The sequence below is a fragment of the Ochotona curzoniae genome, unplaced genomic scaffold (genome assembly GCF_017591425.1).
Source record: "Ochotona curzoniae isolate NIBS_2020 unplaced genomic scaffold, NIBS_Ocur_1.0 scaffold_1852, whole genome shotgun sequence".
NCBI lineage: Eukaryota > Metazoa > Chordata > Mammalia > Lagomorpha > Ochotonidae > Ochotona > Ochotona curzoniae.
This window is the reverse complement of record NW_024467087.1, coordinates 54,274,389-54,289,717: the sequence shown is the minus strand read 5'-3', so window position 1 is coordinate 54,289,717 and position 15,329 is coordinate 54,274,389. Positions and strand designations below refer to the sequence as shown.

Below are 15,329 nucleotides of genomic sequence, written 5' to 3'. Positions count from 1 at the left end.
GTTAAGAACTTGCATTTTCTAACATATTGGTCACTCAATACCATGTCATTTAACTCTATAATGTTGTAAACTGTTGTTGATGTTATGTTTCGGCTTTTAATTGGTTGGGATGATATTCTGCCAGTTCTGCTTTTAGACCATAGATGGTCTCCCCAAGAATCTGTTGAATTTACCTGGACAATAAGATGCTGGATTCTATGCATGGTACATGCTTGTAATGAAAGAAGCATGGCTGGATCTGAAGTGTAATACTGCAATAAAGTTGGAGTAATCCACATTGGGGGAGGGCATGAAGAGGGGTTGGGAAACCTCAGAGACTGTCATAAAATGAAATGTAATAAAAAAGACATTTGAATTGTTTCCAATTTATTGTGATTATGAGTAAAAGCCACTGCTAATACTTATGCACAGTTTTTGTTTAAAGCTGTGTTTTCATATCCCTTAGGTAAATGCCTACAAGCAGTATGGGCTGAATTAAAGGGCCAACGTATATTTAGCTATGTTCAAACTGCTTAACTGTCTTGTAAAGTACCTATAACAGTTTATAATCCTACTAGCAGTGTGAAAGTGTTTCAGTTGTTCTACATCCTTGCTAGCATTTGCTATAGTCAGCTCTATCTCATCGCGGTTTTACTTTGCACTTCCCTAGTGACTAATGATGTGGAGTATAGTTTCATGTACTTATTTGTCATCTATATATGAGAAGTTCTTAAGAAGTTCATAGGAAATGCATATCTGAAAAATTGTGTTTTTCCAGAGAAGTAATCAGATGCTTTATGTTCTGTGAACCTTTCTGAAGTAAAGTTGTATTACCAATGGTTAAATGTTCATATGCTTTGCCAACCTAAAAAGTTGGTTTGTTTCCAAATTACTGAACTTTCTCTTTATGCGGACATAAAGTATATTATTATTGTGAACTGTAATCACCTGATTGTACTGTGTAATTCTTTTTGAATAAATTCCTGGTATTACACAGTACAATCTCAACCTCTCAACCTCCAGTAATTACTGTTCTGTGTTTGAATTGAGTTTTCATAATTAACCTCCAGTTTCACCTATTTTGCTGCAATGACTGAAGTTTATTCTATTTTATAAAATCATTAGTGTGTGTATACCATGTAATTTCTGAGTTCTCTATTCTGTCCTATTGATTTTTGTGTCAGTTTTTATGACCATATCATGCTTTTTATTACTACAGGTTTGCTGTTTGCTTTGAAGTCAGATATTATAATTATTATGTGTGTTATTATTTTTATTATTTTGCTTCTAGGTTTTGCCCTTCAAGATTGCTTTGGAAGTTCTGGTTCTTTTGTGGTTCCATACATACTTTAGGATATACTTATTAATTTTGTAAAGAATATTGTGTTTGTTTTGATGGGGATTACACTGAATTTGTACATTACTTTGGGTAGTATAGACATTTTAGCAGTATTAAATCTTTGAATCAACAAATATGGAGTATCTTCTCACTTTTGTGAACTCTTCGCTTACGTTTTTCGTCAGTGCTACATTATTTTCATCATGAAGATCTTTTACATTTATTTATTTTATTTCTAAATATTGAATTTTTGTAGCAATGATGAGTAAGAGTACTTTCTTGAATCCTCCTTCAGTAAGATTGTTATGGGTGTATAAAAGTGTTAACTTTGTGCATTTTACATCTCACACTTTATTAAATTTGTTTATTCATATTCCACAGGTTTTTGGCAGCGTGTTTGGACTTTTCCATACATAAAATCATTTCAAGATGCGAGTTTAGTCTAACAGTTAATATGCAAGTTGGGATTCTCATGTTCTGTATCAGAGTGACTGAGTTTGAGTCCAAGCTACATTCTTGACTCCAGGTTTTCACTGCAACCCCTGGGAGGTAGCAGTGATGATTCAAGTAATTGTGTCTTTTGTTTCTTTTTCTTCCTTATTGCTGTTGCTAATACTTCCCATGATATATTGCATAAGAGTAATGAAAGTGAACATCTTTGTCTTGTTCTGTATCTCAGAAAAAATGCTTTGAGCTTTCCCCAATTGATAGAATATTGACTGTTGGTTTCTTGTATTTGGCCTTTATAATTTTGATGTATGTTTCTTCTACCCATAATTTATTGAGAGGCTGTGTCATGAATGGATGTTGAATCTTATCAAGTGCTTTATTTGGGAACTGGCATGGAATGTTACAGAAAGTTATGGGGTACAGAGGTTTATGGCTCTGCTTGTGATGCTGGCATCCCATATTTGAGTATTCAAGTCTTGCCTGCTTTGCTTGCAAGTCGGCTGTACCTGAGAAGGCAGCAAATGGTAGCCCATGTTACTTGAATTCTGCCACCCATGTGGGAGACCTGCATGGATTTTCTGCCTTCTTGCATCAGATTGACAGAGCCCTTGTTTTTGAGGGCATTGGGGAATGAGCCAGCAGATGAAAAAAATTTACTTATTGTCACTCTGCTTATAAAATGAATCCTTTACAAATGATTTTCAACATCTATTGAGATAGTTATGTTTTGGTTCATTGTGTTGAAATGATTTTTTGCATCACTGATTTTATATAATGAACAATTATTATATCCCTCATGCAAACTCCATATAATCTTTACAGATTATAAAATTTGGTTGTGTAGTGTAATTGTAATTAATGATGTACACCTGAAGTCCATCAAACTGCTTAATATTTTTTCATACCTTTTGCTTCATCGAAATAAAATATCATTCTTTTTGTTTGGTTTATTTTAAAACATTTCAACAAATACAGGAAAATATAATTAATTCAATGAACACACTAAGCTTCAGGAATCTAAACGTTTTGCATTTTTGCCTTATATTTATAAAGATCACAACTATTCTTATGTGCATTTTTAAAAAGATTTATTTTTATTGGAAAGGGAGATTTGCAGAGAGAGTGATCCTCCACCTACTGGTTCACTCCCCAATGGCTGCAATGGTGGTAGCTGAGCTGATCCGAAGCCAGGAGCCAGGAGCCAGGAGCTTCTTCTGGGTCTCCCAAGAGAGTACAGGATCTCAAGGCTTTGAGCCATCCCTGACTGTTTTCCCAGGCCATGGTCAGGGAGCTTTGATGTGAAGTGGAGCAGCCAGGGCATGAACTGGCACCCATGTGGCATCCCAGCACTTACAAGGTGAGAATTTAGCCACTGAACCATTGTGGCTGGTCATCATGTGCACATCTTTTTTTAAAAAATCAGGGCTGAATATGTTATATAGTATGAGATTCAGGAAAAAGATTATAAAATGAAAGAAAATGGTATTTTATAATGTAAATGGTATATAACTTATTGAATACAACCTTTGTAAACATATGCCAAATAATATGGCACTATATAGGCATAGAGATTCTATCTGTATTTCTATATATGAAAGAAAATGTGATTTTTTTTTGCTTTTTCATATCTATTTTTTAAAAGATTTATTTATTTTTATTTAAAGGCAGATATACAGAGAGGAGAAGAGACAAAGAGGAAGATCTCCTATCTGATGATTCACTCCCCAGGTGACTGCAATGGCCAGTGCTGTGCCGATCTGAAACCAGGAGCCAGGAACTTCTTTCTGGGTATCCCACCCAGGTGCAGGATCCCAAGGCTTTGGACCCTCCTCAACTGCTTTCCCAGGCCGCAAGCAGGGAGCTGGATTGGAGGAAGGGCTGCCGGGATTAGAACCAGCGCCCATATGGGATCCTGGCAAGTTCAAGGTGAGGACCTTAACCATTATGCTATTGCGCTGGGCCCAATATTTATTTTATTTTACACAGAATAATTTCAGATCCCATTAATCTTGTTGCAATTGTCATGGTTTCATTTTTATGGTTAAGTAATATTCCATTGTGTTCACATACATGTCTTCTTTATTGTTCCACTGATGGCTATCTACACTGACTCCATATCTTGGATATTGTGATTAGTTTTGTGATAAGCATGAGCGTTTAGGTGTTTCTTTCATATGCTGACTTTCTTTCCTTTGGATATATTTCCAGATGTGGGATAACTGGATTACATGGCAAGAGGAATTGCCATAGTGTTCTGTATAATGAGTGCACTAATTTGCATTCCCACCAGCAGTGTCTTAGGATTCCCTTTTCTTCACATCATTATTAAAATTTATAGTTTTGATATTTTAATAATATTAATTCTAACTGACATGAAGTAGTACCTCATTGTGGTTTCAATTGGCATATCCCTGATGGTTAGTAAACATTTTTTTTTCACATTTTCTTGGCATTTTCTATTTCTTCTTTTGAAAAATATCTGTCCAGATCTTTTGTCCATTTTTCAGCTGGATTGTTATGTTGAATTTTTGGGCTTCTTGTGTATTCAGATACGTAGATTGAAAATGTTTTCTTTCATTCTGTTGACTGCCTCTTCACTCTGTCAATTGTTTCTTTTTCTGTGCAAAAATGTCTTAGTTTATATAATCCCATTTATTTTTATTGTTCATAATTTTAGGATTTTAACTAAAATTTTTATGCTAATTTCTTGTAAGGCTTCCTATATGTTTTCTTCTAGTGTTTACATTTTCAAGTCTTCCATTTATCTTTAATAATTTACATCTTTAATATTTTATATCTTTTACTACATTTTTGTATAAGATGTTAGATAAATGTCTTATTTCAAACTTTTGCAAGTGAAAATCCAATTTTACCAACACCATTTGTTCTTCTCTTTATTCCATTCCTTCAGGGATTGGTTTTTGCATCTTTGTCAAAGACAAGTTTATTTTAGATGCAAGGATTTATTTCTGGGGATTCTATTTTGTTTCATTGGTCTAGATGCCCATTTTGATGCCAGTACTTCTGTGTTTTGGTTACAATATCACAAAGTATGTCTTGAAAACTTCAATTCTCATGCGTGCAGCTTTGTTTTTATCCTTCAGCATAGCTTTGATTAGTTGAAATCTTTTCAGTTTCTACGTGAATTTTAAATTTTTTATTTTATAATTCTGGGAACAAGATTGTATTGAATTTGAAAATTGTGTTTGATAGTATGGACATTTTAAAATTAATTCTTCTAATGTATGAATACCAGAGGTCTATCCAGTGTTTTGTGTTTTCTTTTGTCATTTTCATTAAAAATTCATAATTTCATTGTGGAAGTTCTGTAAATCATTAATTAAATTTATACCATGGAATTTACTTTTTTGTTGCTATTATCAGTCAGGTTGCTTTTATATGATGTTTTTCAACAAAATCCTTGTTGGTGTATAAAAATTTTACCTTTGCTTTGTTTTGTGTTCTGCTATTTCACTAAATTTATTTAGCAGTTCCAATAGTCTCTTGGTAGAATCTTTTGGTTCTCATTTACATATATAGAATTCTGTCATCTGCAAAAACAATAGTTTGACTTCTTCTTATCCTACTCATATGCCTTTGATTTTTTTTTCTTGTCTCAAGGCTTTTTGCTAAAATTTCCATAGTTATATTGAATAAGAGTGAAGAGTGGATATTATTTGTCCGGCTCCAGATCTTATTAGAAATGCTTTTAGTTTTTCCTCATACAAGCTACCAATTTTTGGTTTAATTCCATCGTGGTTAAAGGCATTCTTTATATTATTTCAACACTCATAAATTTGTTTTTCCCATGATCCAGAATGTGATTTATCTTTGGTCGATATTTCATGTGAACTTGAAAAGCCTGCCTACTCTTGTTTTCTTGTTGGATGACTTAATATACAGATACTTTTGTATCCAGATTTAAAAAGTTTGGGCTGATGTTTTACAGTAGGTTAAACCTCTGCCTGTCAAATGAAATATAAGCTGGAGAATAATGTTGATGATGTCATATATATATATATAATTATTTTTTACTTTGTATTTACTCACTATAGTTACTGTGAGAGAAAATTTTGGAAAGGTCTAGTTGTGGTAGAGATTAATTTCTTCAAGTCCTAGCAGGATCTGTTTCTTGTATTTTAAAGGTCTATTATTGTGTATGTCTACTTGCCATATAAGCTAATTTACTGCTATGTAATATTATTTTTGCAAGATTTTGTTTTTGGAGCAGTTTTAGGTTCACAGAAAAATTAAGAAAATACAAAAATGTCCTATATATTTTCTGTCCCCAGATATATATAGTATTACCAATTGTCAACATCAAAACACAACATGATTTCTTTTTTTGAAAAATGTTTTTGTTATTATCATTGTATTTGCATTTACACATTATTATTACACCAAGTCCATAATTTATATTAGTGTTCACTCTAGGTGATGCACATTCTATAGATTTTGAAAAATATATGATGGTATGTATGTAGTGTCATAGAGACCTTTTTCATTGTCTTAAACCCCTTCTTGTTTCATCTGACCAACTTTTAATTCCTACTGTCCCCAAGCAACCTTCTTGTTATAGCCACAATTCCTCCTTTTCTGGATTATTATGTAATTGGATTATACATTTGGCTTATTTTAATTAGTAATTTTAAATTTATGTGATGCCTTAATGTGGCCTGATATGCCGTTTATTTTTTTACACTGAATATTCTTGAGATTATTTTTCAAATCATAAATTTTCTTTTCAAACTATGCAATTATTTCTCAACTGCTACAACTTAAGAAAATCAGAGTTAGATCTGGGATAACCTCAGATGAGATTTCTTTGTGGATCCCCCTAACTCAACCACTGGACTCAGAATTCCAACCATGAGGAGAGTGGCAGGACCTGCGATCTGACAGTGGAATGCATGTGTCTGAATAGGGTCTCCTCAGTTACTGAAGATAGTGCAGTGGACAGCATATCCCAATACACATGGAGGATTAGGCAGTCCATTGGAGCCGGTGGAGGATGTCTGATACCATAGCAGAGGAAGGAGGGCAGAACAAATTGGCCAACCACCCCAGAGATGCTTGACAGCAAATTTCTGGGTGAGTAGACACTCAGAGGTGGACTATGTCATCCAATGGATGTTGGAAGGATTTTTTCATTCTTGGATCGATGAGATCGACAGCATGTCAGGACTATCAAAACTTGAACAGAACCCTCAGAACATGCTCCACATGCTCCTGGAATGACATTTGGCAGCTGTTCCCCACCCCTGGGTACTGAGGTGGTTGAGAGGCTGGCTGTGTCTTCTCCCCCTTCCCCCAGATATAGGAAAAAGATAAGGAAGGTGTGGAAATAGTGGTCTCACCCACTTTTCCCTAATCCTTGACCCTTCCCAACCTAATCAACAGTGTAAACATCATCCAAAATAGAATTAAAAAAGAATTTAATACATACAAACTGATTATGGTGTAATTGTTAATCCTAGAATGTTGTTGTCTTATATAGTATGAGAACCAAACTAATGACTATTTCTTATCCTGTGTCATGGATAAAGTTTCCAAGCTAAAGAACGATTATAATGGAGCAGCGAGCCTTGTCAGTAATGCTGAACCACTCTTAAAAGTCAGTGCCAGGAAGACAAGGGAGCAAAGAGTACACGTCATCATTCTCACCTCTTCTAGCACTGATACCGCATTGAGTTGCTCACTGGAGAAGGGAGATCATGAACCATGAATAGAGTTAAACATTTTTTTTGGGAAAATGAAACAAAAATGCTTATTTTTGTGTAGGGAGCGTTGAAATGCATGCATAGATTTCCATAATATGCATCTCCATGAACTTTTTGAATATCCCTCATAAGGTTGTGTTATACATTAAAACTCTATCCCTGGTATATGAAGACAATATTCTGACTCATCTTAGTAGACTGTGTTTATTGATTCTTTTTCAGTGACTCATAAGTCACTTCTGTGTTTTATTTTTTAACTTTCAAAAAATTCATTATATTGTTATGATTTTCCATGATGCAATTTTGTTGGGATAGGGATTCCCCCTTTCCCTTCTCTTTCTCCCTCCCTATTATCCCCTCCCACCATTTCCTCCCATTTTATTACAGTAGTCCAGTCCACTAGTAACAATTACAAGTTTAACATTCTGTTATTTCAGTGTGTTATGGCTTGGTAGGTATAGACGTAGATAGAAAATCCAGGTTTTTTTTTTTATCATGAAGGTGTATTTAACTGTTTCACTGGGAGTGTGATTTATTCTTGAAAGAAGGTTTACTACAGTTTAGAGTACTATGTTTGGAGGAGCAACCATCAGTTTCATCATGTTTTGATATCTTCTAGCACCATGTTATAGCAAGCAAAATTTTATCAGTCCAAAAATTGGAGGAACGTGTGTGTAACATGTTAAAGCCTGCCTAGAGTAAGGGAAAGGGAATGAGTGTGTATCTTTGGCCAAGCTTTATTTTTTTTTTAAGCTGTAAACCTAGGTGCCTTGTTGGGTGCATGATAATATAGGCAACTCCTTCCTGGAACAATCATCAGACAGTATTAACAAGTTTGAGAACAGTCTGTTAATGAAATATGTTGTTTCTTGCAAATGTGCGTGCTAAATACACATTATACCAAAAATGTGAATATTCCCATGCCACTCCAGAGGTAAAGAAATACAGACTGTATTTTACACGCAAAGCATGTTTCCAAATTCCATTTGAGAATTGCTTTATTAATGTCCCTCTCCTTGTTTCTGAGGACTGAGAAATGTGGAAATCAGGTAAAATTACTTAACCACCTAAGTGTTCATAATGATTTTGAGTCCCAGGCTAGATAAATGTTCTTTGGATATGTAACCTGGGGAAGAGGTGGCCAGGTGGCCAGGTTGTTGAGAATTTAGAGTGGCAGAGCTTCTGTTTTATTTGCTGAATGCTCCTATGGGTGAGTAATGTTTGTATTCTAAGTTCTCCATAAGATTTTGAAGTGTTCCTTCCTATTAGAGTGATCTCCCAGATGCCCTAGAGATAATAAATAAAAACTCAGCTATTATTTAAGAATTCAAAACAAGAAACTATTTTAAGTGTTTCTGGAAAGCTGACATTTCTTGTAAACGGTGCTGAGAGGAACCTGGAATACTGCCACTGGGCTTTTAATCATGACAAAGATTATATAATCTTTAAGCTCATGAAAGCTTTCAAAATACCAATACAGACTTTTTGGCTTTCTCTACCACATTATTTTCCTGCTTCTTTTATCTCAGACTGCTTTTTATCTACTATTTGGCTAACTGGACATTATCATAAAGTTCAATATTTAGCTTTTTTTTCTTCCTCTGGGACCCACCAGTTTCTATGATTTCGAATATCCCTTTATGTTGTTATCGCATGATTGCTTTCAATTCTCACTATTTAAGGTCTTTATAACTTTATCCAATCTTCTACTTTCATTTGAGAATATGATATAAGCTCTTTCCTTGAACTAAAGTATTGGAATAGACAGATTTTGATGGGTCCTAACTTACTCAACTCAATTATTTATCAATGTGAACTTTTTAGATATACTTGCGACTTAGAAAATTACTAAAAGAAATCCAGCAGGGAGCAAATAATTTACTCTAGTGGCAAATACATCTGCATTCCATATTAGAGTACATGGATTTTATTCCCAGCCCTGGATTCTGACTTTAGTTTCCCAATAATGTACATCTCAAGAGGCAGCAGTGATGGCTCAAGTAATGGGGTTCTGCCAGCCAATGTGAAATCTCAGTTTTTGCTTGGCCTCTGGTGTTGCCTCCAGCCCAGCCTCAACTTTTACAGCTATTTGGGGGATGAACCCCTCACATCGTCACTCAAATAAGTGAAAATTTTAAAAAATCATGTGACAGTCATTTTAGCCATAACTTAAAATGTGTGTATTCCATGTTAGACTACCTAGCTTTCATCCTTTGCTCCAACTCCCAGTTCCGGTACCAGGTTCCTGCCATTGAATAACCCAAGAGACAGCAGTGATGACTAAAGTGATTGAATTCCTGCTGGCCATGGAGGTGCCTGGATTGAGTTTCCAGCTCCCAGCCTCAGCCTTGGCCCTGTTCAGCCCCATCGCTTGTGGGTATTTTATGCAGTGAACCAGAAGATGGAAACTATTCTGTTTCTCTGTGTCTATCTCTCTGCCTTGCAAAAAAAAAAAAAACACACACACACAAAAACCCACATGATCAGCAGATTGCATCTTGATAATATGCTGCCCCACCGCTCTCCTCACCTCAATGACATTGTCATTATTCTATGCTTAGTATCTGGTATGGTCCTGAAATTGCTGTATCTATAAGATAAAAATTTTGGAAAAGACATGCAAGCAAATATAATATGATGAAGTATATGCACCTCAAACGTAGTAAAGCTTTTAAGATAATCTGATATATACCGAGCTCTGTCCAGGTTTCTATTACCTAAGAGCTCACAATGCAGAGTGGGAATCAGCCATCTAAGTGGTAGTGAGTACAGTATAGAGAGTGCCATGGTTGCGCAAAAATGAGACACCAAACCCAGCTTAGAGTGATTAGGGTCAGTTTGCTGAAAGAGGTAGTGGTTGATCACAGTCTTGAAGAAGGAAGACTTAGGCAATCATCACAAAGGCAAATTTCCAGGACAAGTGAGTAAGAACTGCAGATATATAAGAAAAAAAATGCGTTATACCTATGTTAATTATATATGGCTAATTATGAATATAGATTATATAGATCCATTTGGAAAATTGGAAAGAGTACAGATGTTTTGTGGATGGAATTGAAGAGGATAAGAATTAAGCAATTGATAGGAACCATACCAAGTGCATTTCCTGTCTTATTCTAATTAACAATAATTTAAAATAATTCAAAAGCTGTGAGACAGTCTGCTCATGGTAGATAGCAAGTGAGTTTTAAGAAGTTAGAGCAAGAGAAAAACTATGAAAAACAGATGTAAATACTAAAAATAAACTCATCTGGGGCCACTTAATATAGAGTGAATCATCCTGAATATCTCAGGGGACTCCTGAGGTTGTGTTTTTAATTATCAAAAGAATGCTATTTTCTGAATCATTTGTTTAAGGAACAGAAGGACATGTAATACACAATTTAGAAAAAATTCCCAGCCAAAATGTTAATGTTTTATTCAAATGTTCCAGGTAACTGAGGCTTTCTTGTACTTACACCATATAAATCTGCATTTCTTAACATTTTTTTGCATCATATTTGTATTTTCACTTAACTTTTAAGTTTGCTAAGCATCTTTTTTTTTTAGTACTTCTTAGGCAAATATACTCTAGCTCTTTCCTGAAACCAAGGTATACACAGGTAACCCAAATTACTAGTGACTAGGATAGGCTCAAATTTATACCAGTGATTGTGTTCTTTTGGAGACACATACGATATTTGTGGCAGAAATATCGACAGGAGTTCTTGGAGCCAAATCCTGCTCAGACAATTAATAGTTTGCCAACCAACACAAGATTCCAGGTCCTGCAGTTTTCTTGAGGCAGCCCTCTTGTCATTCTGAGAAAGGGAAAGGTGAAGAAGGAACAGACTTGAAGGCAAAGCACAACAGGAACAGTAAAGGGGGAAGTAAGAAAAAGTTCAAAACATACCCATGAATTCACTGCCTTGAGAAAAATCAACCTAGGGTGCCTAGATACAGGTGGGACTATAATGCTGAAAAGACCAGTTTTCATACATGAAAGATCTTTTATTTATTTATTTAAAAGACTTATTTATTTTATTGGCAAGTCAGATATACAGAGAGGAGAGCCAAAGAGGAAGATCTTCTGCATGGTGATTCACTTATCTTGAAATGTATTTGAAAGTATTTTATAAATTTTAAATTAGGATGTGGATTATTATTAAATTAAGATGTGGATTATTATATTTGCTATTGTAGAAGGACATTATGACCCTGGAAGGTCAGTGAGCACAGGATTACAATTGATTAGATAATATTTGTATGAGGACAACTGAATGGATACCTTTTGTATAACTGATTGGATATCATTTGTATGAGAACAGTTGAGTGGACATCATGTGAATGAGACCACTGGTGGAATATAGAAACCAAAGAGTTCCAAGCAAAAGTATAGAAGCAGTTGATGTGTTTTGTTGATAAGCTGGATACTTTCTCCCCTATCCCAGATAACCCTCAGTGTATAAAGTCTGATGCCACTAATAAACTTCAGCTTTTGACCATCAGTCAGGCTCCATGTGTGTTATTAGTGGCTCCGTGCACCAAGTCCATCGCTGCAGGACAGCGACAGCTATTATCTGATTGGAAATGTTCAGTAGGCTTGTTGAAATACAAAATGGCAACTTAGATGAGAACATATACTTTCATATAGAGATTTACGTAAAGAGATGATTGAAGGTATTTAAACAGGATCTAAGTGAGGATAAAATACATGGGAAATAACAGAATGAAATATTGAACTGTAAGGAATGCCTTCAAGTAAATGCCCAGAAGTAAGAATTAGAAGTAGTTATGAAAGACAAAAGATTGTCATAAGGGTAGTTTAAAAACAAAAGCAAGTCATGTACTGTTTAAATGAAAGGAGGAGTTATCTGAGAAAAGCTGATGATGTTTGTCACAATGATTTGAACACAGCTTGAAATGTCTTCATCCCATATCGGAGTACCTGAGTTCGTGTCCTAGTTCTGTTCCTGATTTCAGTTTCCTGCTAGTGTGTATTCTGGGAGGTAACAGAAGATGGCCCAAGGCCCTGGGCTGTGTCATTCATGTGGACAATACAAATGGAATTCTTGGTTCCTGCCTTTGGTTTTGCCTTCTTGTAGGTATTTGCATAGTGAGCCAGTGGATGAAAGCTTTCTCTCTCTCTGTCTCTCTCTCTCTCTGCCTCTCAAATACATAAAGTGAATATGAATGGAACAGAAACCTGTGAAAAATGTTTGGGAGTGATTGACTGTCATAAGCTTAATGGTGGGGACCTGGCTTAATTAATGTAGCTGTAGGTAGGAGACAGGTGCTGTATGGGAAGACAAATTTCTGGACAATCAGGAGAGAAATAGGATGGGAATGTTCTTGTGTGATTCACAAACTCAGAGATGAGTGAGCAAGGCCTTCAACAGGAAGCAGTTTATTATTATTATCATCATTATTATTACTATTATTGTTATGCCCTAATAGGGTGAATTGGTTTTGCATACAAAAAGACGGAGCCTCAAACAAAAGGAGGGGCATTTTAAAATATAACTTTTTAGCTTCTTTGGTCTCTATTATGATTACATAAATTTTTGATTGGGTTTCTTAATGCTATTTGGCAGCTATGGAAACTGATACAAAACTGCACATGTGCGCATGGTTACTGACAACATTTCATTAGTTACCGTAATACACCTAATATTTCTTACACACACACACACTCACACAGAGGGAGAGAGAGAGAGAGAGAGAGAGAGAGAGAGAGAGATTGGCTAACACCATTGCTCTGTGCAGCCCAGCAGGGGCTGAAACAGTTACAAGCAAATGGCTACATTCTGTTCCCAAGATCAGCTTTTTCTTTTCTGACGTTAGACAGGCTTTTACCACAATGCTACTGCCTGGGAGACTAGGAAAAGTCTGTTTCTTTTACTTCATGTGGACATGATTGAGTAAAAGAAACATCCTAAACTGATCATTTAGCTTAGCACACTTATTGTCAGGAAGAAACACACACACACACACAACCTCACTACCTTCTGATTGTCATTTCCTGGGATTTCTGAAATACAGCTTATAAGAGGGTTATTTTGCTTTTGTGTCACTGTAATTTATAGCTCAGCCTACAATAGTTTTATATAGTGAGTGAGATGCAAAAGAGAACACTTAGTTTGCTTTGAACAATGATAATGTGTATTAAGTGAATGGCATGGACCACATCAGGGAGTAAACATCTGAGAATATTGAACTTAGTTTATTTAGCATACTTCATATGCTTCATAGTAGTTTCTTTGTTGTAAAACTTTGTTTTATGCTTAGATTGAGAGTGTTATACTACTGTAGGTTTAGTGATCTGTGACTACATTATAATTTACTATATATGAGTGAAATGGTCATTTTTCTTTTTTTCTTTTTTTTTTTTTTAAAAATGAATGTCTTAATGTAGCAATTCTGTTTCTAGCATTATTTCATGAATTATTTAGATGTGTCTGAAAGGATATTTATAGAAGCACTGTTTATAAAAGCAAACATTTGGCAACAATCTAAATATCTTGTTTTTATTTTTATCAGTAATTATTTTGTTTTTATTTTTATTTTTATTTTTTAAACTTTTTAATTTTATTTTTGATGATGTTTACATAGTTGATACATGGAGGACGTGACAGCAAGCTCATCTGGGCCAGCAGAGGATGTCAAGCTGCCGCTTCAAAGGATGGAAAGCAGAACAGGTTGGACCATTCTCCTGGCTAACAAGTTTTGCAGCATGTTCCTGGGCCTGTGGATGCAATAAAGTCATCTTGGTCAGCCAATAGAACTTGTAAAAGTTTCCTCACCCTGGAGAAATGAAGGTGACAACATCTCAAAACCAGACCCCAATCCACTTCGGGGTCTCTCAGGCTTCAACAAGTGTGTACCCCCATCCCCAGACGCTGATGTAGCTTGACAACAAAGAGTAGCCCCTCCTCGTCCCTCCCTGTGGACACAGGAGAAAAAATAATCTGAAACATTTATCCACCTACCTACCTTCCTCCATACCTCCATACCTGACCCTCCCCACCCTAATCAGAGGCCCCCAGTGGTGTGCATCCCTCTTGATTACAAAAATAAAATGGAAATTACATTGATTTGGTGAGGCCTTTTTGGTCCAATGTAAATTTAAAATGTTTTCTCAAAAGGCAAAAAAAAAAAAAAAAAAAAAAAAAAAAGAAATTGAGAAAGGAAGAAGGAAGGGAGAATGTCACTATATTCTTAAAAGTATATGCACAAATCACATCACATCTGTTAAAAGCTAATTACAACTTAAAATAAAAAATTCATTCCATTTTGAAGTGCCAGCATTAATTCTGCCTCTTAAGTTAGGTCATTTTTGAACACTTCAGCCCAACTGAATTCTTCCTCTGAACTCCTATAATTTGAGAAGCTTTGTGGTAGAGTATAAAGCTCTTACTCATTAGGCTCTGGGGTCATGCCAGCTATGTTTGATTCCCAGCTGTGCCAGTAACTAATTCTGTGAATTTCTGTGAATGATTGAGCCTCACTGAATGTTGATTTCCTCATCTTTAAAATGAGGTACTAGTAGGAAGTATCTAGTTTTTAAGCAGGTTAAAATGGATAACACAAGTAAACTGCCTAGAATGAAGTAAGTGTTCAATACACATTAGCCGTTGTGGTTTTGTAGTATTTATACATAAAAGGTGAGCATGTTTAACCTCAACTAGAATGCAAGTGTTGCAAGGCAAGGGAACTCAAAACCAGCTCCAGCTCCAAGCTGCATTTGCAAGGCATCAAAACCAAAGTTCAATAAAGTACAGGGCTGACCTTTGTTTAGAGAGCAGTTTAACATTTAGTTTTTACTACTGGAGCACTAGCTTTATCCTCATCCTCATGTCAAG

The 15,329-nt window shown here is 35.5% G+C and overlaps 1 pseudogene; it reads right to left on the bottom strand.

The window, feature by feature from the left end:
* The window catches only part of LOC121169141, a 53,530-nt pseudogene extending 39,060 nt beyond the window's left edge, over positions 1 to 14,470 (bottom strand).
* Positions 14,471 to 15,329: the final 859 nt, after the last annotated feature.